This window comes from Neophocaena asiaeorientalis, unplaced genomic scaffold (genome assembly GCF_003031525.2).
Source record: "Neophocaena asiaeorientalis asiaeorientalis breed wild unplaced genomic scaffold, Neophocaena_asiaeorientalis_V1.1 scaffold915, whole genome shotgun sequence".
NCBI lineage: Eukaryota > Metazoa > Chordata > Mammalia > Artiodactyla > Phocoenidae > Neophocaena > Neophocaena asiaeorientalis.
In genome coordinates this window covers 1,683,301-1,708,222 of record NW_020172448.1, presented here as the reverse complement: position 1 = coordinate 1,708,222, position 24,922 = coordinate 1,683,301, and the positions used below count along the sequence as shown (strand labels likewise).

The window sequence follows — 24,922 nt, the reverse complement described above, 5'->3', positions numbered from 1 at the left end:
TCATCTAACTTATTGAAGGCAACAACTACTTTTTATCATTAAATTGTTAACATCTATAACTAATATTCACATATCTGACATTTCATTTGAAAGTCAATCAAATTTTGTTAAATGGTCACATCTTAATTGGCCATAGTGGTTCCATGTGTTTATGCAGCCTTAATTCATTGAATTCTGTTTTTATGTTAAATTTACATTTATGAGTGAATGGATGAATTAATGATTCAACAGTTTATTTTGTGGTAATAAGTTGTATTTATGAATTGGTGAATTTCATGTGGGTTTCATTCTCAAGCAGAATCTTTCCTCAATGGCAACAAAGATGTGTCACAAGTGAGACCAAGTTTCCATCCTCTTTACAACTTGTAATCCTTGAGACAAAGAATGACAATCTTTTTTAATATCTATGTTAATTCTACAAGAAGACATTAAGAAAAAGCCCACTAGAAATTTCTTCCCTGAGTCAGTCATAAAGGCCTTTAAATAAACTTTATAAGCAGTTCTTTATCTCAACATTGACTAATAAAATATACATTCTTATAGATGTGGTACTTCTTATAGATGCACATCTTATAAAGTGTAAGAGCATTTTCTAAAGACCATTTTCTAAAGTCAATAAGAGATAAGGTAGGGATCATCTTTTTTACCTCTCAAATTTAGCAACACATAGTCCTATTATTTATTAGCAATTTACTCTTTCAGAATTACTTCATTACATTTATTTAAAATAATATGTCATAAAATTCAATGGGACAAAAGGAACTAGAGAGAACATACAAGTTGAGTAACTTTCTTCCAAAGTAGGAAGAGGGTTTCCATTTTATGATGCATCTAAGTGCTGAAAAAAATACATCATCTCTTTGTCTCACGTATATATTTGGGCGATCTTCGTCAGTGTACTTGGTGGACCTCACTAGAGCACACCCTACGGAAAGAAAACACATTTTCTTTAAACATAAGACACAGTTCCTTGGATATCCTGTTAATCACTTTTCCTTTCTAACTGAAAAAAATCACCGCTGAAATTAAAGTACAAATTTCATTATTCTAGAACCTTAAAAGTTGACATGTCTTTGAACAATTGTTTCAGAAATCCTTTTTAAGGTACATTTTCATTTTCTGGCATGGCTTGAATTGAATTCTAAACTTTCTGTTGCTTGTCCTCTAAGCCCCTCTGGTGAATTTAAATAGGCTTCCCTATATATTTAGTACATTCAAGAATTCCTTGTTCCAGTGCCTACTCTGCTTTATTATTAGAAGGTTGTCTCCGAAGTCCAGCAGCCAGTTTGTTTTCTGCCATTAATAAAGAGTCTACTTTTTTCCCCCACTTCTTTGAAGAAGTTGAAAAGGCTCCATGTTGGGTGGAGGGGGTGTCAGGAAGAGAGAGAAGTGAAGGGAACCGACTGTGGTGTAACCCCCCAACAAAATATGTTGTCTAATGTAGAATCCTCCCCAAGCTTTAGAAATCCGCGGGTTGGGCTTCCCTGGTGGCGCAGTGGTTGAGAGTCTGCCTGCCGATGCAGGGGACACGGGTTCGTGCCCCGGTCTGGGAAGATCCCACATGCCACAGAGCGGCTAGGCCCGTGAGCCATGGCCGCTGAGCCTGCGCGTCCGGAGCCTGTGGGGAGGCCGCAACGGTGAGAGGCGCGCGTACCGCAAAAAAAAAAAAAAAAGAGAGAAATGCGCGGGCTGGGTTTTCAGTGTGATGTTTAACAGAGTAATAACTTAGCCACGTACCGGTTCCCCCATCACCGCTAAGAATAGGAAGTCTACCATGAGAAAGACATTACATTTTTAAATCCTCCAAAACCAAGTGCTTCCATTGGCTAACGTTTCAACATCACCCAAATCTCTTAGTGAAGATGTCTGAAAACTGGAAAGACCATAAATAACAAAGTACATTTAATTTCTCACAATTCACTTATATGTCCAGAAAAATACATAGAAGAATTTCAAGAAAGACCTACCAATTTGGATGTATAAATTATTGATGTTGACTCATGGCCAAGGGAAAACTAATTCAAAGGCAAGGAGAGATGACTCCACAGAATGGCCATTTGGTGCCCACAAATCATCAGACACCTACCAACAGAGAGGAAGAAACTTCTTAGAAAAGGGGAATGGTTAAATCCACCTACGTAAAAGAACCCAAAGCACCCGAGAAACCTTAAAAGGCCGAGATGAAATCTAGGAGTTACGATTCTTATTTAGTTGACCTAACAGATATAGCCCATGATTATTTTTACGCTAGTTTTTATTTGTTCAGGAATTAATTATTAAAGTAACACTCTTAAAATCACATTTCTTACATCAGATACAAGCAAAAATTTATTTCACCATATGAAAGTTTTTCACTTTTAAATTCTTCATAAAATATGCATGGAATCAGCTGATTGATTATATAACACTATTTAATCTCAAATTCACTTAATCTCAGTTATCTTCAAGTTCTACCTGCTTTTGACAGGAATAAAGACTCAGATGTAGAGAATGGACTTGAGGACATGGGGAGGGGCAAGGGTAAGCTGGGATGAAGTGAGAGAGTGGCATGGACATATATACACTACCAAATGTAAAAGAGATAGCTAGAGGGAAGCAGCCACATAGCACAGGGAGATCAGCTCAGTGCTTTGTGACCACCTAGAGGGGTGGGATAGGGAGGGTGGGAGGGAGACGCAAGAGGGAGGAGATATGGGGATATATGTATATGTATAGCTGATTCACTTTGTTATAAAGCAGAAACTAGCACACCATTTTAAAGCAATTATACTCCAATAAAGATGTTTAAAAAAAGAAGTTCTATCTGCTTTCAAACTTCCACAAGTAAGACATTACATACAAGTTAATATTATTGGCTAGTAATACACTCCATCTGATAAAGCTGGGGAAAAAGCAACATTCAATGAAAATAGAAGCTAATTTTTTGAAAAAATGTGGATAAGTTTATGACAAAGTCTCACCTTTCATATTATTTTTACCAAGGGTTAAAAAAAATTAAGATATATATATATAATATGTAAATATATAAAACATATATATTAATTTATATATTCATGTGTATATATTGATATATATTAAGTACATATGTTAACGTATATTAATATATATACATATAATGCCTCAGAGTATAGTTGGTCACTGATAGATAAAAAAACTAAATACGGAGATGGAGATGACAGATAATGATAGCACCTAAATTTCCACACACTAACTATGTATTTGCAAAGCTGCACTAACAAGTCTGTTTTTCATATGCTTACAAACATTCAGGATATTTGAAAACTTCTGTATATTAGGAACTTTGTTTTCCTTTTCCAAATACAGTCACTAAAGGATCAGTGAGACCTGAGTGCTAAGTTAAATGTCTAGTAAGAAATTTAACAAAAGAATCCAAGTAATCAAAAGGATGCCTGCATTCGCTGCCTACCGAAATGTAGGCTATGCTCTGCATGTGTAAATGGCAAGAAAATTCGGGCGTTAGCTAACCCTTTATGTACTGCTTTTCTCGAAACTCATCCAAACATGACAACTTGCAAAACCATTTAAATATTTATCAGTTGAATTAAACCGAGCCTAGGCACATGTACCAGCATGTCCATTTGAACGTAAGAAATTTAAGATAGTATATACCTTTTGTAATTTAATTTGTAATTAACCTGTACTATAATTCCCCTGAGATACCTATACCTCTTCCTTGACATTATTTATGTAGCCTAATGCTTAAATGACTTGAGAATATCTCTACACCTCATCTGCAGCTTCACTGGAACACTAAAGTGTTAAGGACTTCTACACTCAGAAAGATGTTGACCCCATGAGCACTGAAATGAAATATAATCATATTTAGATTTGGCAAAATTCCAGCAGTGGTTTCCTTGATGGACCTTAAATGGCTTTAAAAAAATGTCATTTTGAAAAACTGCTGTTTTCCTTACAGAGATTAAAAGTTAAAAGCATGAGTATAACAATATTAACAGAGCAATATAAAAGAGACAAAAGAAAAACTACTACTTCATTGGTATTTGATAGATGTTTAAGGTGAGTGATGATATTTAAAAAAATAGAACTTGAAGTTCACAGTAAATTAGCAAACAATGTGAGAAAGGAAAAGAATCAAGCAGGGGTTAGTATATTTATGTAAAACAGTGATTCTCTATTTCAGAATTAAAATGTAAAAATAAGCTGGTGTCAGAGAGGAGGTGATTCCTCATTTCCACTGCATTGAGCAAGCTCGCATCGGCAGCAGACAGCCTTTAATATATGCGTCTGGCTCAGGCTGGTCTCCTAACCAGGAAGCCATCGAATTGTTAATATCACTGTTTTTTTTTTGTATGCAACACATCATTTTCTTGCTCTTTGTTGCAGATCCTTCCTTTTATTTTAAGCTTAGCATGATCTGATTTTCCAAATCATATTATACAGCCCCCAAACAATATTATCCTGTGACAGCTAAGATAGAAATGCAGAAAAAAGTGGCATCCATCTATCCATATACAGCATAAAGTAATTTATATAAACAAAGTTACCCACTTATAGCTCTACTCACCTTTATGGAGTAAGAGAAAAGCTTTATCAATGACGCTCTCAGAAAAGATAGTTCATAGATCGGAAGGTTACATACAGAGGGTTCAGAGAATGCATGACGATTAGTAAAAATGTATACATTTTATATATGTTTTGGGGGAAAATAAACACAATTGCATTTTAACTCTAGCTTTGGTATCTTCTGACTATGAAACAGAAGTTAATATATATTATGGTTCATAAATATGATGACATAAAAAATCTTGCATTTGAAATAGTTATATTTGATATCACTATAGCCAACAAACAATCTATCCCTTACATTATTTTGGAACTAAATTGATGGAACATCTTATACATACAGGTGTCTGTAAACATATACCTGTATGTGATATTGTTTTATATAAGAGGTAGTTTCTGATACACTGTGTAAATGGCTATTAAATATAATCAAGTTTCTGTGTACTTGTAGCTACATATACATAGAGTTCTTTGTATTGAGAAACTTATGCTTTTAAAAACGCTTGATTACAATGAGAATAAGGTTAAAAGAAGTAAAAAATAAATACTACCCAAAACTTTACGGTTTATATTATCTCCATTCATTTGAAGTTTTAAAACATTTGTTTATACACACACACATACACACACTTAAAATGTCAGATAAATGAAACAGGTGATATAAGTAAAGAATCTGAATAGATACAGGGTGGATATATGCTTAAACACATTCTATGTGCCTTCATAGATGAGGAATATGTTTATGATATTGTAACATCAATTTTTTAGGAAATATAACTTGTGGATGATTTGTATTCTGTGATACTTCAAATCGTAAGTAATTCTAACAGGTCCAATAAAAAGGTGAACAAAGACTCTATTACAGTATTCTAAAACACATTAAGAAATTTATTTTAAAAATGTGAAGATATGTATAATTTATAGTACCCCTGTAAAGCAATAGAGTTTAAAGAATGAAATCATTTTGTTTCTTCTATTATGGAAAATCTCTCATCTCCATTTTGAATCTTATTATCTGCAACATTATTGTAAAATTTAAAAATAGATTTAATGTGTAATTCTGCTCTCAAAAAAGCACATTTGATATGGCAATGGCTAATAATATTCAAATGTGACATGATATAGTTGGAATAGTTACCTCATATAAAACTAAAATTCTCATAAAAGTCTGCAGTTCAGATTCAGTTGATAGATGAACTAGAACAGCCTGACTTCATAGGTGGTGTTTACTAATTTATCACACATATGTCCATGATATATGCCAAGTAAAATGCAAAAATTAAAAGGTATTATATTTCTGTTAATTATGATAACTCGAACTCTTATAACAAGATAATGTCTTGTAATAAGACATATAAAGCATGTTGTCTGGTTAAAAAGACTAAAGAAAACTCTGGCAATAAATACTAAGTATAATGCAGCATTCTTCTTAAATCAGTATAAAATCTAATAGGGTCAAATAAAGAAGATGGCAAATGATTTTATTTCTAGGCCTCAAGCATGATTATAGCCATACATTACATATTCTCAGCCATAGTTGTGTGAAAACATAAAGGATTTATTTAAGTAGCTAATGTATATATTTCTATGCATATGAAAAAACTTACAAATATAAACCACTCTCTTCATTATTAACTAAGGAGTTAGTCTCTTAGGCTAGCCACCTTAAATACACCAAAAGAAGCATTTTAAAAACACTTGTATTTAATTTTGCTTCTTACACAGATATCTTATATTGCTTTTATATAAATGTTGTTATAATACAAATACTATTCCTGTGCACTCTGTCATCACTTTAGAGTACAGTTTCTGAAAATAGTATTTTGGGGGGTGGGTCATGGTGAAAACATTGCTGATTATAAAGAAGAGCATTGTTCATTTCTCCTAGGCAGAATCTATGTATGTTCTTTTGTTCTGATGGTAACTGCAGACAATCAATAAGGTCCAAAGCTGCTGGTTCCCCTCCGCCTAGGTCCCAAGAGCCTGACTTGTGATGTTACTAAAATACCTCACAAGTTAGGGTCTCAGGGACTAGGAAAAGTCTGGTTTGATGCAGTAGAATTCTTCTTCCAGTGATAAGGCTAGTTTAGAAATTACAGTTGGGTTCAGTTAACTTTTTCCTCTAAATACTAATTAAAATACATACGCAGAAATATATATATGGTATATAAAGTTAGGATGAGCTGAATATTCATGACAACCATTTAGAGACTAATTTCAGACTTTAAAATAATGAAGAATGTATGAAACAATGCAGATAATGTACAGTTAAGAGTCATTCCATTAGATCCAAGAAAGAGACCAAAAATGGGTTAAAATCTGTTTCTAGCAGATTTGTACAGCAACACCATAACCTCTGTTACATTAAAGAAGGATTATATGCCAGTTAATGGGACCCTAATTGAAATTTTGCTTCCCATTACACATCTATACAGCACAACTTGTAAGGTGGGCCCAGGACATATAACACTTTAACTCTAATTTAAATATACACTGTTGCAGTTAAGAATAAAACAAAAACTTTTTTGCATGTCATAATTTAATACCTCTGAAGCTTGCTATTTCTCTTTGAATCTCCAAACTATTCAGACAGCCAATATTTCCATGCATACTCTGTAGCTATTTGAGCAATGCCACTTAATAAACACGTAACTTAAAATGCTGGCAACATAAGAAAAAAAAAGGCTCTACTTTTAAACAATTGCATTATAAAGCTCAATACTTTTGAAAATACACAATCCCAATCCTGCATATTCACTGAATTTCCTCCGATCTTTTAGCCTTGTTTGTGGTTCGAGAACAGAATTTATACTTTAGGAATGATCCAAGGTTTAGTAGCATAGAACGCAGGGTAAAACAATCGGACCAGCCATAAAATAAAAGTCCTGGCCACAGAAGTGGAATCTGGTTCTTCTGAAGTGGTTGATCTTAAAAGGGAAAAGAGGAGGAAAAAACAAAAACGGAAAGAATTAGAATGTTTTCCTGTAGAACAGGTGAATCATCCATTTCCAAGTAAGCTGCAAGGAAAGCTATACTGAACAAAATATTTGCTAACTGGCCCCCTCCTCCACCCTAGTACCACACCCCTTTCCAGCCACCACCCCCGACCCTCTGTCCAGATCTTTACTTTGCCTTGTTAAGACTTTAAATATTCTGCTCCATGATGTAATGCATCATTATATAAGATCTCTTTCTGTTTATCGTTTGATTTTCCATACTGAATCAGTTATGGCTTAAAATAGTAAATAGTTAAAAAAATTAAAACAAAAAAGCAGCACTCACAAAAAGCAAAAAATAAAACAGTCCTTAGATATAAGTCCATGCTTTTCGTTAAAACTGAATATGCTTTACAATTTTTGACCATAGCATTCAACCAATTATTAGAATGAAAAATCTCACCCCTCCATAAATATGACATTAACATAATTATACCACCCCCATCACGGAGACCCATCCTCCTTAGGGAATACATCTGATGCTCCAAAGATGGAAATCAGTCAGATTCTAGTTGCTCTCCAACGTACCTTTGCTTCTCACTGACTGACTGGCTTTTACCCTCCACGCACTCACACGCCACCCCCTCCCCTCGGCTAGACACGGATGCCCGAGCGAGCACGCGCGCGCACAGGCATACAGACACCCAGCGAGAGGCGAGGCAAAGCATCTGATGCTGACTCAGAGCGCTTCTGTGTGCAGGGGGTGGCAGCGGCTGGTATTTTCACTGCGCTCATCATTAACATTAACTCACAGTCTAGCATCCACCCTCTCCCAGACCTGCGGGACTGCAGTATTTGCATGACGCTGTCACTCTAGCCTTTGCAGGTCAGATGATAGAAGGAAAAAAAAAAAAAAAAAGGAAAGAAAGAAAAGAATTGAAAAGGAAAAGCCCCCAAAGCCTTCATTTCTTCCAGGGTCTCCTTATTTTTCCACCTTTCTACTTCCTCTGTGGCTATGTCTCAGTTGTTTGACATCTTTCCGGAAGAAGCTGTCTTGTGCTTCAGTGAGCCAGTAGTCAGTTGGTCCTCCCCTCCCCTCAAACTTGGATACCCACCCCTTTCCCCCCCGATCAATAACACAGATATCCAAATACAGTTGTGGAAACAGGCTCCGACACAGTCTCACCCTGGGTTCACTACCTCAAGAAGCAGGCAGCCAGGCTCACATGTGATAGAAAAATAATGCCAGCAATTCTTTAGCAGTCCTAGACTTTATTCTATGCCTTCATTCCCCCCCCATCCTCCCCCTTCCCAGCTGATGAAAGAGCAAAAAGAGCCTTTGCACTTCTCTATGAAGCCCCCAAGCAGCCCAAGAGACAGATGAGTTAGGTGGATCTGTATAGATCAATCATTTCTATTGAATAATGAAAAAAAACCTGATTTTAATAAAAATAATTGCTTAATATTTGTATTAGCTGTGCTCTCATTTCACAGGAATTACAAGACCTGCCAGGATCTGAATCATCGATATGACTTAAACTGTGTTGAAATTCTAACTTGCTGGAATGAAATCAACCAACAGGATGTTAGTATATTTTTTACTTTTTCGATTTAATAACTCTTAAAAATAATAATAAATAGCCATGTTGGCGAATATGTGAAAGTCTTTGAGACTAAGAAATGTTTGCAGGCTATAAATATTATAATTAAATATATGTTTACATAAAATATGGATTTGTGTACATATGTGAAAACAATCTACTATGTGCATTGTTACAAAAGGAAGTACAATTTTGGCTGAACACAGTCGTGTTTGTACTACAGTGTTTCATAACATAAAAAGCAGTATATAGGTATTTATCCAGTTCCTTTGTTCTTCAACTGTTCCCTTTAATGATAGAATGTGGTAAACTGCCTACCTTTCCATTCTACACGAGCGATATTTCTGAATTACTTGCCAGACAGAGCTAGCCATCAGTGACTCTGCAGCATACAAGAAATACATACAAAGGAAAGTACGACAATTCTCAAGCCAACTCTATTGCTGTCTGGGGCTGGAGAAATTTCGGTTTACCGACACAGACAGATCCCAGCATGCACTGCGACACTGCAGGACCAACTAAGGTAGCAGTTTGGCAACAGAACTGTGGCAACAAACGTGAAGAAAAATCATTTGCAGAGGTTCCAGAGAAAACATCACATAACCCATAGAGAGAAAGAAGCATCTGCAGTAGGCTATGTATCTCTATCATCAGCTCCTACAGGCTCCTGATTTGAAAGAGAAAGGAAAGAAAAGGAAAAACTCTAGTGCAAAACAAAAAAACACAAATAAATAAAGAAGTGGGCATCAGGAGGAAGCATGGTATTAAGTACACACTCTCACTGGAGAGAGAAAGGGAGGAAGGAAAAGAATACGAGGTGGAGGAAGAAAAGAAAACGAAGAAAATAAGAAGAGGGAGGGGAAAGGTGGAGAAGGGGAAGAAAGGGACTGAGAGGAAAGAGCAAAGAATCACTGAGCCCTGAAGGAACAAATGAAATATGAAATTAGATTTCAGAAACCAAAGATTCCAGAATAATGTTCAAGCTTAGAGTTTAATGAAAAACTGTAACAGAAATTAATGCATGCACGGCATAGCTTAAAATACTTATTGTTGGTAACAGTGAGAAGCCTGCCGCCTTCATCCTTCCTGTTCTACGTGTGTGTATTAAACTGGTCATCTCTTAAAATCTCTTTGCTCAGATCCATCTTTTTTTTCCTCTCTCTCTCCAGCATCATCAGTGTCCTTTATGCTATTTTTTTTTTTCTAGACAGTTGCCCACAATACTCTGGATAAATTAATGTTGTGACCTCACTATGGCTATCAGACATAAAATGTCGACTGTTTTAATAATTGAACATGTGCTTACAGCAAACTGCCTACTGATATCTTAGCTCTGTGGACTGCCTGCATAAGCATCTCACTCCCAGCTCTGTGAATCAGAAACAACAGATGCAAATACAACTTTCTTTTTCCTATTCCACGCTATCTCTGTTTATTACATACAGAGACAGACACACACATAACTTTATAGAAGGCATAAAAACATTAACCAAGCGAGTTAGAAAATCACGAATAAAGGTTTGAAGAAAAATAATAATTATAAATGTCCAGGCATTTAAAATATTTATATCCAGACAGGGGTGAGCCAGTTTCAAGTGCCCAGGCTTCTGTCAAGACCATCATTGGGCCACTGGAAATCCAGACTTGATTAAATCAATATTTATTTGAAAGAAGATGTAATCAATCAGTTCAGCTATGTCTGTCATAGACATGGGTTTAAAGTCTCTTCTTATTCTAAACTTCCATTCATCAATACTAAAACATCCCTAAATGAGACTCTGACTATGGCTAAACTTTTTACAAAGTAAATTTTTCAGTCTGTTTTATACTTAATTTGAGCAAGCAATGCAAGTATGGTCTTCCTAGATCAATTATTTTTATGGATTATTCGAGTTTTGTTCCGTTAACTTAAAAAATAACTAAGATAGGGACTTCCCTGGTGGTCCAGTGGGTAAGACTCTGTGCTCCCAATGCAGAGGGCCCGGGTTTGACCCCTGGTTGGGGAACTAGATCCCACATGCATGCCGCAACTAAGAAGTCCAAGTGACGCAACTGAAGATCCCGCACGCCACAACAAAAAAATAATCCCACTTGCACAACTAAGGTCTGGTGCAGCCTAAATAAATAAATGAATATTAAAAAAAAAACTAAGATAGATCTGGATGTTTATCAAATGATGTATTAAGTTAAAGGAAGCAATGACTGCTCTGAAATACTTTAATACAACCTGCCTTCTACCTTATTACTAAGGCAAGCGATCTTTTCTCAGAGAGGCCATTTGAACTCATTGTTATGATGGGAATTGTATTTAAGAACATTGATGAGGTTTAAGATAAGGAAGATGGAGGACAAAAAATGATCTACAGCTCTAACTTTGACTCAAAATTCATGGATGTGCAGAATATATTGTTTTTTTATTACTTGCATATTTTCTTTGCTTTATTTAACCTACACTTTCCAATAAGGTGTGACCAGCCACATGTAGTTATGAAAATTAAAATTAAATAAGGTAAAAATTCAGTTCCTCTGTTGCCCTAGCCATATTTCAAATGTATAACAGCACATGTAGCTGGTGGTTACCATTTTGGACAACACAGCTATAAAACATTTCCAACCTTGCAGAAAGCTTTATTGGACAGTGCTAACTTAAACTGTCCTTGTGAAAGTTTATAGCATAACTGGTCACTGTATCACAATACTTTTATTCCAGTCTATTTTAAGAGGATGAAATTTATATTGATTTATTTGAAGATCTAAAATATGAAAATTGCATTTGACTAAAGAGCATCTAATACTTTTATTTACTAATAGTTTTGAAATATGTAAGATTACTTAAGGGGAAGGGTTGTACAGAAATGAACTTTAAGGTAGTTGATAACAAAACCATCAGAAGACACAAAAACATACTCAAACTAAAGTCTCCGAATAAATCTGTCAGATGCTTATTTGTCTAACCTTTCCAGAAATGAGAGTCATGCTCTTTTTGGTGTCAAACAACCCATATTACAAATTTCTATTTTCAAAAAAGAAGGGCTGTAATAGTAGTGTGAGTAGCAAAAATACAGAGAAAAAGCAATTTTTAAAAATCCTATTCATATAAGCAAAAAATTGCGGTTAAGAGCAACAAGCATGGTTAGACCATCGTCCCCTGCATCGGCAGGCGGACTCTCAACCACTGCGCCACCAGGGAAGCCCTCTTCCTTTTTTTGAAAGAGAAAAGAATAATTAAAGGGCAGGGGAGACAAGAATCAGATGCCAGTGAATTAGGATGACCTGGTTGGGAATTTTCTATTAAAGAAAAACAGGTGTGTGTGTGTGTGTGTGTGTGTGTGTGTGTGTGTGTGGACATTGTTAAGATAATTTTGAGTTATCAGTCAGATTCTGGAACTAATTATCTTAAGCAAAATGAAAATAAAGTAAAACATAAGTATATATGTTATTACTTTAAAAATTTCATAGTGAGTGATGCAGCTGGTTTTTAACAAGAAAAAACCTGACATCTTTTCTTCTAGTATTTTAGTATTTGGACTAGGGGATGATTCAGTGTTTAACTCAGACACTTTTGGATTGTAATGCAAAACGCTTATTCGTCAACCTAAAATTACTTTTTTCTTACTCTTTTGATATATAAGTGCAGAGCATCACAACTAACATGGAAAAATAATCACACAGATTTCTCTTCCTTTCAAGGATGACCCTTTAGACCCTGCCATGTGAAATCTAATGTTCATTCTTCTATTTAGAAAATGTATGATTGTAACACTCTATACCAATCTCTCTCTCCCACCCTCCCCCCATTTTCCTCTCCCCTTCTCCTCCCCACTGCTTTCCCCAAGTGTGTAACCCACTTGCCAGTCCAGTGTGTCATCAATATCCACAAGGGGGGCACATTCAAAGCCACACCAGAGAGATGACAGAAGGAGAGCAAGTCTGAGATAGGGGTAATTAGAGCAAGAACACGAACTTGAGGGAGGTCTTGAGGGGGAAGTGACAATGATAGTGACTGTTGTACAGCCACACACATGAACAAATAGTCTTGAGGATGCTGGTGGAGTGTTTCTCTTTCAGGAGAAAGGTAGGGTATAATAATGAGGGGCAATTTGGAGACCATGGAAAAAAATTATGCCGTATCAAATCATCTTGCAATCCAGAAGAGTATTTTTCAATAGTTAGCAGGTTTATACGTTCTAATAATAAAGGAATGTTTCTGCTCTGTTGATGTGCTTTCTAACAGATGAGACAGTGAAAAATTAATCTTCACTTGTTAAGATGGGACATTAGGTGGAAATGATCAAGTGACTTCAGAATTACTGTCATATTTAGAGCTTGAATACTATGGCAAAGGAGCCATAATAACTTATGTTTTAGCTAACAAACTACGGAAGAGTACAGGTATCCCTCAGTATCTGTGGTTTCAGAACCCCCGGGGATACCAAAATCCTTATATAAGGTACTGTCAAGCCCCGTATATAAAATGGTGTAGTATTTACATATAAACGACATGCATCTTCCCATATGCTTTAAGTCATATTTAGATTACTTATAATACCTAATACAATGCTATGTAAATAATACCTAATACAAATGCTACGTAAATAGTTGCCACCGTGCAGCAAATTCAAGTTTTGATTTTTGGAAACGTTTGGAATTTTGGGAGAGGGGGGTGGAATATTTTTGATCTGTGGTTGGTTGAATTTGTGGATTTAGGACCCACGGATTTGGAGGGCCAACTATACTATTTTCCTTATGTTCTGTATACAACAGTTTCAAAAGAAGTTGGAAGGGAAGTAATCTAGGAGTCAGGTAATTTGTTCAAGTGCCAGTTTGGTAAATAATAAAATTTATGGTCTTGGATGAGTCATTTAACTCTTGGAACCTTAGTTCTCTTATCTTTAAAATTAGGAGAGATAACTCGGTTCATCACCAAGACCTAATTCAGCTCTAAAATTTTGTGCAATGAAAGGGAGTAAAACTGGAAACACGTGTTGGTCATTACCACCTACTATTTAGATGTTTGTATGCATAATTGAGTCATTTAATAGTTATAGTACTGTCCAGTAGCATTTATATCCAGAAAGACTAATGATAAATCCTCTTCATATGTCCCTGTGATAGCTCACCTAATAATTAAATCTCAAAAAATGTAACCTTTCATCTTAGCTGCAGAATATGGCAATATTAAAATGTTATATTAGATCTTCTATGTGGATTACCCTATTTACATTTAAATTTTCATTGATTTGAAACAATATATAAAATATTTTTATTTTAGATGTAGGGAGGTAGTAATTTTCTAAGTCTTAGAAAAATATATATACACTGTTATGGTACATGCACTAAGGAGATGAACTCACAGTCTCCTTGGACAACTTATTGATAAAAATTAGCCTGCATGGATTTAAACAAATCTAGGATTAATTGATTGAATAGACATATTTTAGCTTTAAAAAGGCATTTAAAATTCAGGCTAAAATATGTCAGTTCATAAAACTACTTAGGTGGGTTCTAGAAGCCTGACGAAAAAAAAGATATCAGAAAATCAGGTGAATCATAGGTTTAAAAATCTCTATCATCTATCAAAAACTTTAAAAACACCTTTTTTGATTTTTTAAAGAATACTCATTTTGAATGCTGCCTAACTTAGGTGAGGTAAAGTTATTAATGGATAGTTATTATTCTGATTGCTCACAATCACTTTTATTCTAGATTTTGAGTTTTCTTCAATATGAAAAAATATGCTAATTTTGTAAGCTTTTTAACATAAGGAAAAGATAATACTTTATCCATTGATTATGATAGGTAGGAATGGAACACAAATGATAGGGTAAGTTATCTTAAATAAAATATTCTCTCTTTATAGATATTTTTATTTCATTTCCTGATTTTTTCTGTTCATTTTGAAACAATATCACACAATCATACATATTTTTTTTCAAGATTTAATTTTCACTTTGCTGTCTCCATGCTAAGTGATGGAGATTGTTTCCTGATTAACACACTTTTAGACGTATAAGTACTATGATACAAGTTTTAACTTTTCAAAATATATTCTTTCATGAAGAATGCCACTACAGCATACTTTTGAACCTTATTATATAGGTTTTCAATGTATGCTGAAGAAGCTACCATTACATGGGAGGAGGGGAAAATACTTAAAGCATTATAAACATCATTTAAATATTTCTGAACTGTGAAGGTTCAAGTGTATCCTGCATTCTCATGCTTTGTTCCATCCTTTCCAAACAATTGCATTGACTTGTTAAGGGTTAGAGGGTATACTTCCATTGATCAGAAAAATAGCCTGACACAGCAAAAGTGTCTGCTAATTCAAGACAGATCAATCCCACCTTTGTTTCCTTTTGGTTACATTACGGTTATTCATTCCGCATCATTTAAATTCCATAATACATATCTCAATCTAACAAAGGAAATGGTTAAAGAATAATCTCGGTAAAAAATGATATGTTCCTAGGTATTCCCCACACTGAATTGCTATTGAACTTGGTGGACATTATAACACCTGATCAAGTGCTTGGCCTCATTTTCAAGTTCACTCGAGAATTCTGTCCCTTTTAAGGATTTTATAAAAACCTTAGGAAGAAAACCTACCTTGGAATACAATTTAAAAAAAAAAACTTCATACAATCTTATATTAGTATGTTAATTCTCTTGGGAGGGTAACAATCTCCAAGAGGTACTAGCATTTTGACTTTTACTAACCTGAAAAGTTACATGCTGTTTAATACGGTTCCTACTGTTATCTGTAATCTTTACTTAGATAACAACAAAAATAGTCACAAATTCAAACCCCTCATAGCCTAAGTGGCCCACAGACATGTCAATTTTTTGCAGTAATGCTTGATTATATTTCTTTATTTACTTTAATTTTCTCTTACGTGCCATGAGACATAACCCATTAAAGAAAAGGGTTAAATTAGAATTTATGTTTGGATACTTTGCTATTATAAAGCTTTGAATTTAAGAGAAACGTATTTTAATTCGTATGCCTGAAAAAGACATGTTTTAAAGCACACGCTAAAAGGAAACAGCTTTTCAATTACTAAATGCAGTGCTCAGTAGGACAGAAAACTTACTGCTTCTCTTAAACGCTAGACCTTTAAAACATTTGCTGGATGACAGCATTATACAAAAAAAAAAAAGTTTCCTTAGCAAAGAATTAAAGCTGAATATGCAACATTTCTTAGGAGCATTGAATAAGTCTATTTGTCCAGCTTACTTTGCAAAGACTGCGTAGAAAACAGCACCATAAACACTTTCAGTCCCCACACAAGGGCTAAACAAAGAGTCCTCTTTCTAGCCATCTAATCGGGTAATTTATTTTTTCAACCATCACATAAATTGAAACACAGCTGTAACCAATGACTTGCAGATCCAGTTCCCAGCCAGCTGGAATCAGTTCTGCTGAAACAGCAAGATTTTTACATTGTTCACTTCTGTACATCTGGAGAAATCATTGAAGTTCAAAGGTGACCAGAAAAGCTCTTTAAATAAATTCAACCCACGGTGAAGATTTGTCTAAGGGTCTACAAACTCAACATTCACTTTTATAAAATGTTCATTTCATGAAATTAATGCTTATAAAGGCTGTTTGCATCCTCATCAGTATAGACTTTATGAGTTACTAATTGAATTAAGAACTTAAATACCTGTTTCTTTCAAACAACTTGCTTCCAAACTTTTTCCTAGGAGTTGTAGCTACTAAAAGATGGTCACATTAAAACACTATGTTACATGCAGAGACGTAGGCCATAAGAAACTGTAACAAAACCAGATACCAGAAATGTACCTACTCATATCTCAAATTTAATCATGTTTAACTAATATAATCCTCTATTTAGATAAAATGAAGGAGAAATACTACTCTAAAGAAAGCAGAGCTGGAATACTCATCAAGCTAGGTAGGCAAATCCCCAAGGAACCAGCGACCTGGGAGAAACAAATGTGGATTAGGAATGTTCCACATGCAGTACTGCAGGGAGGTGATTCTGGCACTAGAAGAAGAGAAATCCAAGAGCAGCAGCCACTTAGCTCTACCCTGGAAGCATATAACTGCACATAGGGTAAAAGTTAAGATTCCCTGAAAAACAAAATCTGATGCAGCCAATCCTTGCGGTAAAGAGCCTTCCATAAAAGTTTGATAAATTTAAAGCAAATAAAAACCCAGAAGAGTAACTGTATCCTTGACATTTAAATTATGCACAATATATTGATTCAAATGCATCATTTTCTTCACTAAAGCCGTAAAAAAGATATTCTTGGGAAAATGAATATGTCTGGCAAGCTTCTCAATCCAGTTTTTGTTGTGTTTAAAAAACATAAACATGGGACTTCCCTGGTGGTGCAGTGGTTAAGAATTTGCCTGCCAATGCAGGAGACACGGGTTCGTGCCCTGGTCCAGGAGGATCCCAGGTGCCGTGGAGCAACTAAGCCCGTGTGCCACAACTACTGAGCCTGCGCTCCAGAGCCCGTGAGCCACAGCTACTGAGCCCACAAGCCACAACTACTGAGCCTGCGTGCCACAACTACTGAATCCCGTGTGTCTAGAGTCCATGCTCCGCAACAAGAGAAGCCACCGCAATGAGAAGCCCACGCACTGCAACAAAGAGTAGCCCCGCTCGCCACAACTAGAGAAAGCCTGCTTGCAGCAATGAAGACCCAACGTAGCCAAAAACAAAACAAAACAAAAAAATAAATAAATCACAAATATACTTTATTTTCTTTTCTTAGTTAATATACTGGTGAACATGTTATTTTCATTATTTAGCCATCTTATTCAAATGTGTGGCTATTTCAATTACACTGGATCAATAATCAGTAATTTCTTTATGAGTTGTACCTCTAACTAAAAAGAGTGGAAAAAAAATAGTAATAAGGTATACTTTCCCGACTGAATGACAGATGGTACTCACATAGTAAGTAGCAATTTCCCACTAGATAGTGAATTCACATAAAGGTGTTTTAAGTTCATTCACATGGTAAACATGTGACTAATTTTTATGTATCATTAACTGTATACACAGGCTATGGAAAAATATTTGAAAGGGTTGGAAATGTGATTTGATAAATAATGAAATACTCAGTGTCCTGAGGATTACCTTTAAGAATTTCAGGGCAATAGAAAATTGCACCCAACCAAAAGGCTCTTGTCTATCGCTGGTTATTAACTGGCTGTGGGATCTAGAGGAAACACATACTCTCTTTAGGTCCCCTGTAGAATCAGGATCTAATGTCTTTTCCAGATCAAATGTCCACAATTTTGTAGATAATTTCAAAAATCCCAATATATCAATATATCTGTTTATCCTATTGCTCCTGAAATGTAAAATCCCCAATTTTCTTTTTTAGTTTCATCACTTTGGGGGTGAACACCACTAAAAATCAATCTATCCTTTTTCAAATATGAACCAACCGATCCAGAAATCTACTAGATAATGTTTTTGGTAAGCACAGGGAAAGTTAACTTGATAGGAAAAACTCTTGAATGGACACAGCTTAATTTTATGAATATGCCATTTAAAATTAAGCAACCAGTTAAATTTCTCATTGTTTTAAAATAGAACTAAAATTGGCAACTCCCACACTGTTCTCTACTGCAATATTAAAGTATGCTTCATAAGGAAATCTACATGACTAAAGTTTTCAGTGCTATTTATAAACATTTTTGTTACTTGACTTCACATGTATTCCAGAATCCTGTGACCCTGTGATGCCTATATATTTATTCACATGTGTAATACTTTTAAGACATCTGTAACATATGATATATTTACATATATACACATATTTTATATAAATGAACATTTATTATGTTTGTGAAAAATAAAAATATCCAGGAATCTTCATAATCTACCATAGAAAATCACCTGTACCAATAGCATGACAAACTGTTCCACAAATACTTTTTCATAACAAACAAACAAAATAGACTTCCCATGACAATTTCAGCTGAGAGAAAAAAGAAGGGGTGGGTTCTTATTAAAAGTATTTTATCTTAGGTGTTCTCTAACTGGTAATATCTTAGAATACGCCCAGCTAACAACTAAATTTAATAAATAATGAATTATTCAATGCCGTGAAGATTATCTTTGAGAATTACAAGGTAATAGAAAGCAATTAATTCCTTACTAAAACTTTGTATTATCTAAGTTTGATTTAACTTTTTACTCATTTTCTTTTCTCACAATTTCTCTGGCCTTTTAGTTGTACAATAAATTCTTAATATGTGATCCATGCAACACAGGCTATGAAAACTTTATAGAAAAATGCCCTATCTGTGTCACTCTGAGCTACTGAACTCTACAAATGTGTGCCAGTCCTAATTCATCCTCAAGAACTAAGAATGGATTTCTCATCTAGTTTTGAGCTGGTAGACTGAGGGAAATGGTCTCAGAAAGGCAAATATTTCATGTCTATTTGTGATTTTTGCTCTTACTATGCTAAAGGATTATTTCACTGTTAATATTAGCTTGACTCTTTTTAAGTACTAGCAAGACATGGTTTTTCATCAATATTCCAAATCCTTTGTTAGGCATATTACATATAAATTTGTGTGGTAATAATAGTTTTAATTTTGGGGGGCTAGGTGTTGCATCACAACATAAATTTTAAAAGTAGGTACTCAAATATAATTACCATTAAACTAGCTTAAGGATTATATTTGTTATTTAATAAAGGCTTTTAAATCCTAATAATTAATTTTTAATATCAAAGAAGCATTTACTTATACTAGCTGTTTGCTTACATGTATATTTTGTTTATAGTGGTGGTATACAAGTATCATTCAGTCTCCATGGGGAAATAGTAGAATATTACAGAGTTAAAAGTGGTTTGGAACTTGGCAAGGTAGAAAGTAATAAAAATACATATTCAGGATGGAGTGAGAAGTCCTGTTTTGTTGCATAAAGATGAACATGAGGAGAATGCAGGGGCAGAGGGTGAGGCTGGGGTGAAACAGAGAAAGGGCTCATAAGACAAGATTCTTAACACATATTCTAGAGTCTTCCTAAATCAAATAATGCTTACAAGTTAGGATTGCACATGAACTAGTTTGTCTCTTCTATTTGAAGAAAAATAAGTAATGCTTAAATGATTCCTTCTCTATTTCTGATAAAAGAGAAATGGATCTTCTATTGATTTGAAAAACACTGATAGATTTATCTTTAAAGTTTAAATTCACTACTGCATATGATCAAGAATAAAGATTTTTGAAAGTCTACTCTGACCTTGATAGTTTTAAATTTTGATGGGTTTTCTTTGTCAAACTATGGCAGGTCCAGTCACTTCTTTAACCAGGGTTGGGTCATTCAATATGAAACACTGAGAGAAAGTAACAGGATATTTAAAAGTCATAAGATCATAATCAGGCATTTTGATTCTTTGATTGGATTATCAGATATACTGACTCCTTGTCAGAAAGTAGGTATCGTGAACCATTTTAGAATGTTTTATCCAAGGGTTTAGCCAAATTCTCTAGGTCAGGAAGGAATAGGCTATTAATTTGGGTATAAATTCTTTGGAAAAGAAAAAACCTACATGTGTATATAATGTATACATATACACATATATATTTTATATATGGATCAGATTTTGCAATTTAATTGATCTTTTCAGTCACTCAGAGAGCAATGTTCTGTAAAAATGGTTCCTAGATTTGTAAAGATATGAAGAAATCAAAAATCTACAAGGGTAGCTTTTATCTTTTGAGATTTAATGGATATTACTTATCAATGGGTGAAGTTATAGACCAGGTAGCTAAAAAATATTATTTTAACTAGACTGAAATTAAGAACTCTTTCAAGATGAGCTGGCATTCATGTCAGGGTCAAGGTTTTTGGCTTTTTCTTTCTCCCAATTTCACCACCCTTGTAGTAAATCAGTTTTAAAGACTTAAAATTTCTTTATTTCCAAAGAAACAATTATAAAGCATGTTTGAAATCTCAAGTCTATTTTCTTTCCAGAGGATTTACAAGTCTTCCAAATATACCATGTTAATGAATGCATTTATCTTTCCATACTTCTAAGTAGTAAAAAATTCCCACAATATTACAGGCACTGTTGTAAGCAAGCCAGGGATAGAGTTTGTGGATTACATAGAGGCTATGACCATGAATTAGCCTAGACAGAAAGAGTATGATACCCATGTAACTTGTACCAATAATTCTTATATCTGTGTAATTAATTAAAATTAGAGTGGAAAAAAAAGTGATTTGGGGTCAGGTATTCCAATACTTTTTGCCTTTACAGGACCAATCTCATATAAATGAAAATTTGATATGTAAAAGTTAGAAAAATCACATTCAAATGGGTACTTCAAATGGCACTTACCCATCAAGAAGGGTTACACAAGGTTATTTCTAGAGCTTCAGTCGGTCTTGAATTTGACATATAGTTTGTGACCTTCCACTGTGTACAAGAGACTAAGTTGCTAAAAAAATTAATAACATGTGGGGAAAAATGGTCTCTGTCCTAAAACAGCCTAGTATGTAGTGGAAGTGTCAGACACAAACAAAATTATAATGCAGGGAAAATGGGAAGCATGCTGTTTTAAAGAAACTGTGTAAGAACATAGGGGAGAGAGACTACCAACAACTCCACTTGAGTTGAGCCTTGAAGGATGAGAAGAATTGTTAGAGAAGGCAACGTCAGAGAGAAAAGACATCGGGTCTGAGGGCAGAGAAGGAGGTAAGGCTTAAAGGGGGGCAATTCATACAACATTTGGGAAACGACCAGGTGAGAGAGGTACAACTGGCTTATGCAAGGAATGTTATTAGGAAAAAATGGCCAAGCAGTTGAATTGGAGCACAGTTACAGAGGGTCTTTAATGTTATACTGAAAATAAGTTAGTCAAAAATGAGCAATTAAAATCTTTTTGAGTAGGGTTTTTTTTTTGATTAGTATAATGACCCACCAACAATAATACAAATAATTACCATTTATTCAACACCTAATTCCTATCTAGTCTGGTGCTGGTATAGATCATGCCATTTTATTTTATCATCACAATGACTCCATGAGGTAAGTGATATCTTTATTTGCAATTTGTTGACAGGGAATCTGAGGTTCAAAGAAAGTAAAGTAATGTACCCAATATCAAACCACTAGTAAATGGCTAGAAGTTGATCCTGGCTTATCTAATTCTGAAGTTCATCTCTTTCTTAAGTGTATTGTCACAGCACCAACTCAAAATTAAACTGCCCTCTCTGAGAGTAGACTTTTGAATTTGGATCTCACTACCCAACAAAATAGGTAGTCTCCGTCATGTAAGGAAGAACTTCTAGGCACAGAGATTCTAGAAGTCCCTTTGTATTCTGAGAATTTTGGAAGTGGCAGAAGGATTCAAACATAGGTCTGTTCAATCCCAAAGCTCATGCTCTTCCCTTAATCGCATGTTACTATTTGTCTAATTAATAATTTAAGTAGCTGTATAAAATTTCATTCCGGGAAAGTACCATAGTGTGTTTAACTGTTTCCCAATTGCTGAGAATCTCTGGGGTTCTAATTTGGGGATGTTACAAATAGTGTTGAAATCAATACTTTTCTCCATGTGTCTTGTTCCCTATTGAATTTCTTCCTTTGTGTAACATTGCAGAAGTAGGAAAATTATGATTTAAAACAGCTGAGTAACTTGGGCATAACTGAATAATTGGTGGCCTAGAGATTTTTTTCCATTTTTGTTTGAATTTTACAACATATCAAACATAGAACTGTAATATCTAATTTGATTTCTTGAAAGCCTTTGCTTGTAAGTTTCATTTATTTTTTCCATTGGTTCATTACCCAACTATTTTGTTGCTCATCTATTTCTGATCTGACTACACATTAGTTAGCTAAAAAAATCAGCTAAATTTAAGACTTTTCTTTATCTAGTAGACTTTGAGAATAGCCACTGAATACTTTAATGTTCAAAGGACATATCAACAAAATATTCTATTTTCTCTCATGTGGTATTTGCAAGTTACACAATAAAAGAGTATTTAGCAATACACCATTATGTCTATTCCAAGGAATAAAGTCAGTTTGTAGAACATCAAAGTTTGTACCAAATCTCCCATGAGGATTTTATCTAAACAAGAAATCTATCAGTTTGGAGACTTTTATTTGTGTTTCTATTTCATTCACATTTCTAACATTTTTAACCTTCTGAAAATAAGCACTTAAATCACAGAAAAGCTAACTGTATCATAGGACAAGTGTTTTTGAGAGGTCTAAATTAATTTTGAAAGCACATACCACTTCTAATTTGAAAATTTAATATATGAAAGAAACGCAGATGAAAAAATACACTGAAACTTAGAAAATGAGTTCTAATTTTCTCTGCTATGTTCATTGTGCAACTACAGACAGGCTATGTAACACTTCAAGGTTTTGGTTGCCCAATCTGAAAAAGCATCAAGCTACCACATTGGATCGGAATGTTAATTTCACAACTAAGCCCACTTTAAACAAAAAGTGCCATATCAATGCAAAATAACATGTCCATGTAACAGTTTGATTTGAGGTTATTTTACCTGCTACTTTAAAATCAAATTTTGTTAAATGAAACAAAAAAAAAATTTCCCAATTAATTTATATGTTTAAACTTGGCTTGATGCACCTGGAACATGGTGTCAAAGTTGCTGGGTTTTATAGATGTGAAGCAGAGCAAAGAGTAAAGGGAAAAGTCTAAACATTTCCCTTTAATTGAGGTACATAAGATTTAGTAGGGTAAAAAGAAATAGTAACAACTAGTGGACTTTTCAGGGTCTGAGGGCACTGTTATTCTAAGAGGAAGAATCAGATAAATAAAAATTCCAAATTGTAATAATGCTATCTCAATTCACAAGTCCCTTCCTAAAGTTTGATTTACAAAAGCAATTAAAAATATGAAAGGCATTTCAGACTCCTTTGAATAGATGACCTTACAATAATTTTGAAAATAACAACTTGCACATAGACCCTAAAAACACATCTACTTCTTATGAGGAGGAAAAGGAAGTGAGTGAACAAGTCAGGGAAATGTAATACGCAGAGATTCTTTTCCTGGTTTCTTCCATGAACCCTGATCTTTCTGTCTGAAGAGCGGTAGCAGTGAGGGACTTTCTCAGTAGGGTAGGAGAGGATCCATTGAGTGGATTCTCAAATAATCCCAACTAGTTTTAAAGGAAGCTGACTTGTGACTGCAATAATTTATCCCAACTTCAAATAGCCAACTTTTTATAACTGTAAAGTGAGTAGTAGTACATGCCCATATACACTGGATAATTTTTAAAGTGTCTTCTCCCTTTTATTCATTATTTAGAAAAAAAATCAATAGTGTGGGGAAATAGAAGGTAAATTTCTACTCTGACTACTCTTCATCTCCTGTTCAGATAGACTTGACGGTATTTGGAAAAATTTTTATCAATATTCCAGACAACATTCCTACATAGATTTCTGCTAACTAAAAGAAAATTTCAAATATATACGCACATACATATATACATATATATATATATATATATGTGTGTGTGTGTGTGTGTGTGTGTGTGTATCATACTGTTTAGAAGTGGAAGTATTTCACTAAGGGCTATTTCTTAAAGAGAAGAAAAACACCTTGGGTATTGCATGAATTAGAAGCATACATTACAAAAACAAAGGAACAGCAGCAATAAAACAAAGCCGAGCTTGTTTAATAAAAAATGCTTATTCATTTATTCATTCACTCTTTACAGTCAAAACTCTTTTCACAAAAAGGGCTATCTTGGGGCTTTCTTGGTGGCGCAGTAGCTGGGAATCTGCCTGCCGATGCAGGGGACACGGGTTCAAGCCCTGGTCCAGGAAAATCCCGCATGCCATGGAGCA

The 24,922-nt window shown here is 34.6% G+C and overlaps 1 long non-coding RNA gene across 2 annotated transcripts in view; it reads right to left on the bottom strand.

Annotated features, from left to right (window-relative positions):
- Nucleotides 1-566: 566 nt before the first annotated feature.
- LOC112394558 (uncharacterized) overlaps nt 567-24,922 on the bottom strand; it is a 109,905-nt gene continuing 85,549 nt past the window's right edge. For both annotated transcript variants that reach the window (XR_003002176.1, XR_003002175.1), the window contains 2 exons: nt 1,968-2,082; nt 567-925 (listed from right to left, as the gene is read on the bottom strand). This is a non-coding gene — a long non-coding RNA (uncharacterized LOC112394558). The remainder of the gene's footprint in view (nt 926-1,967; nt 2,083-24,922) is intronic.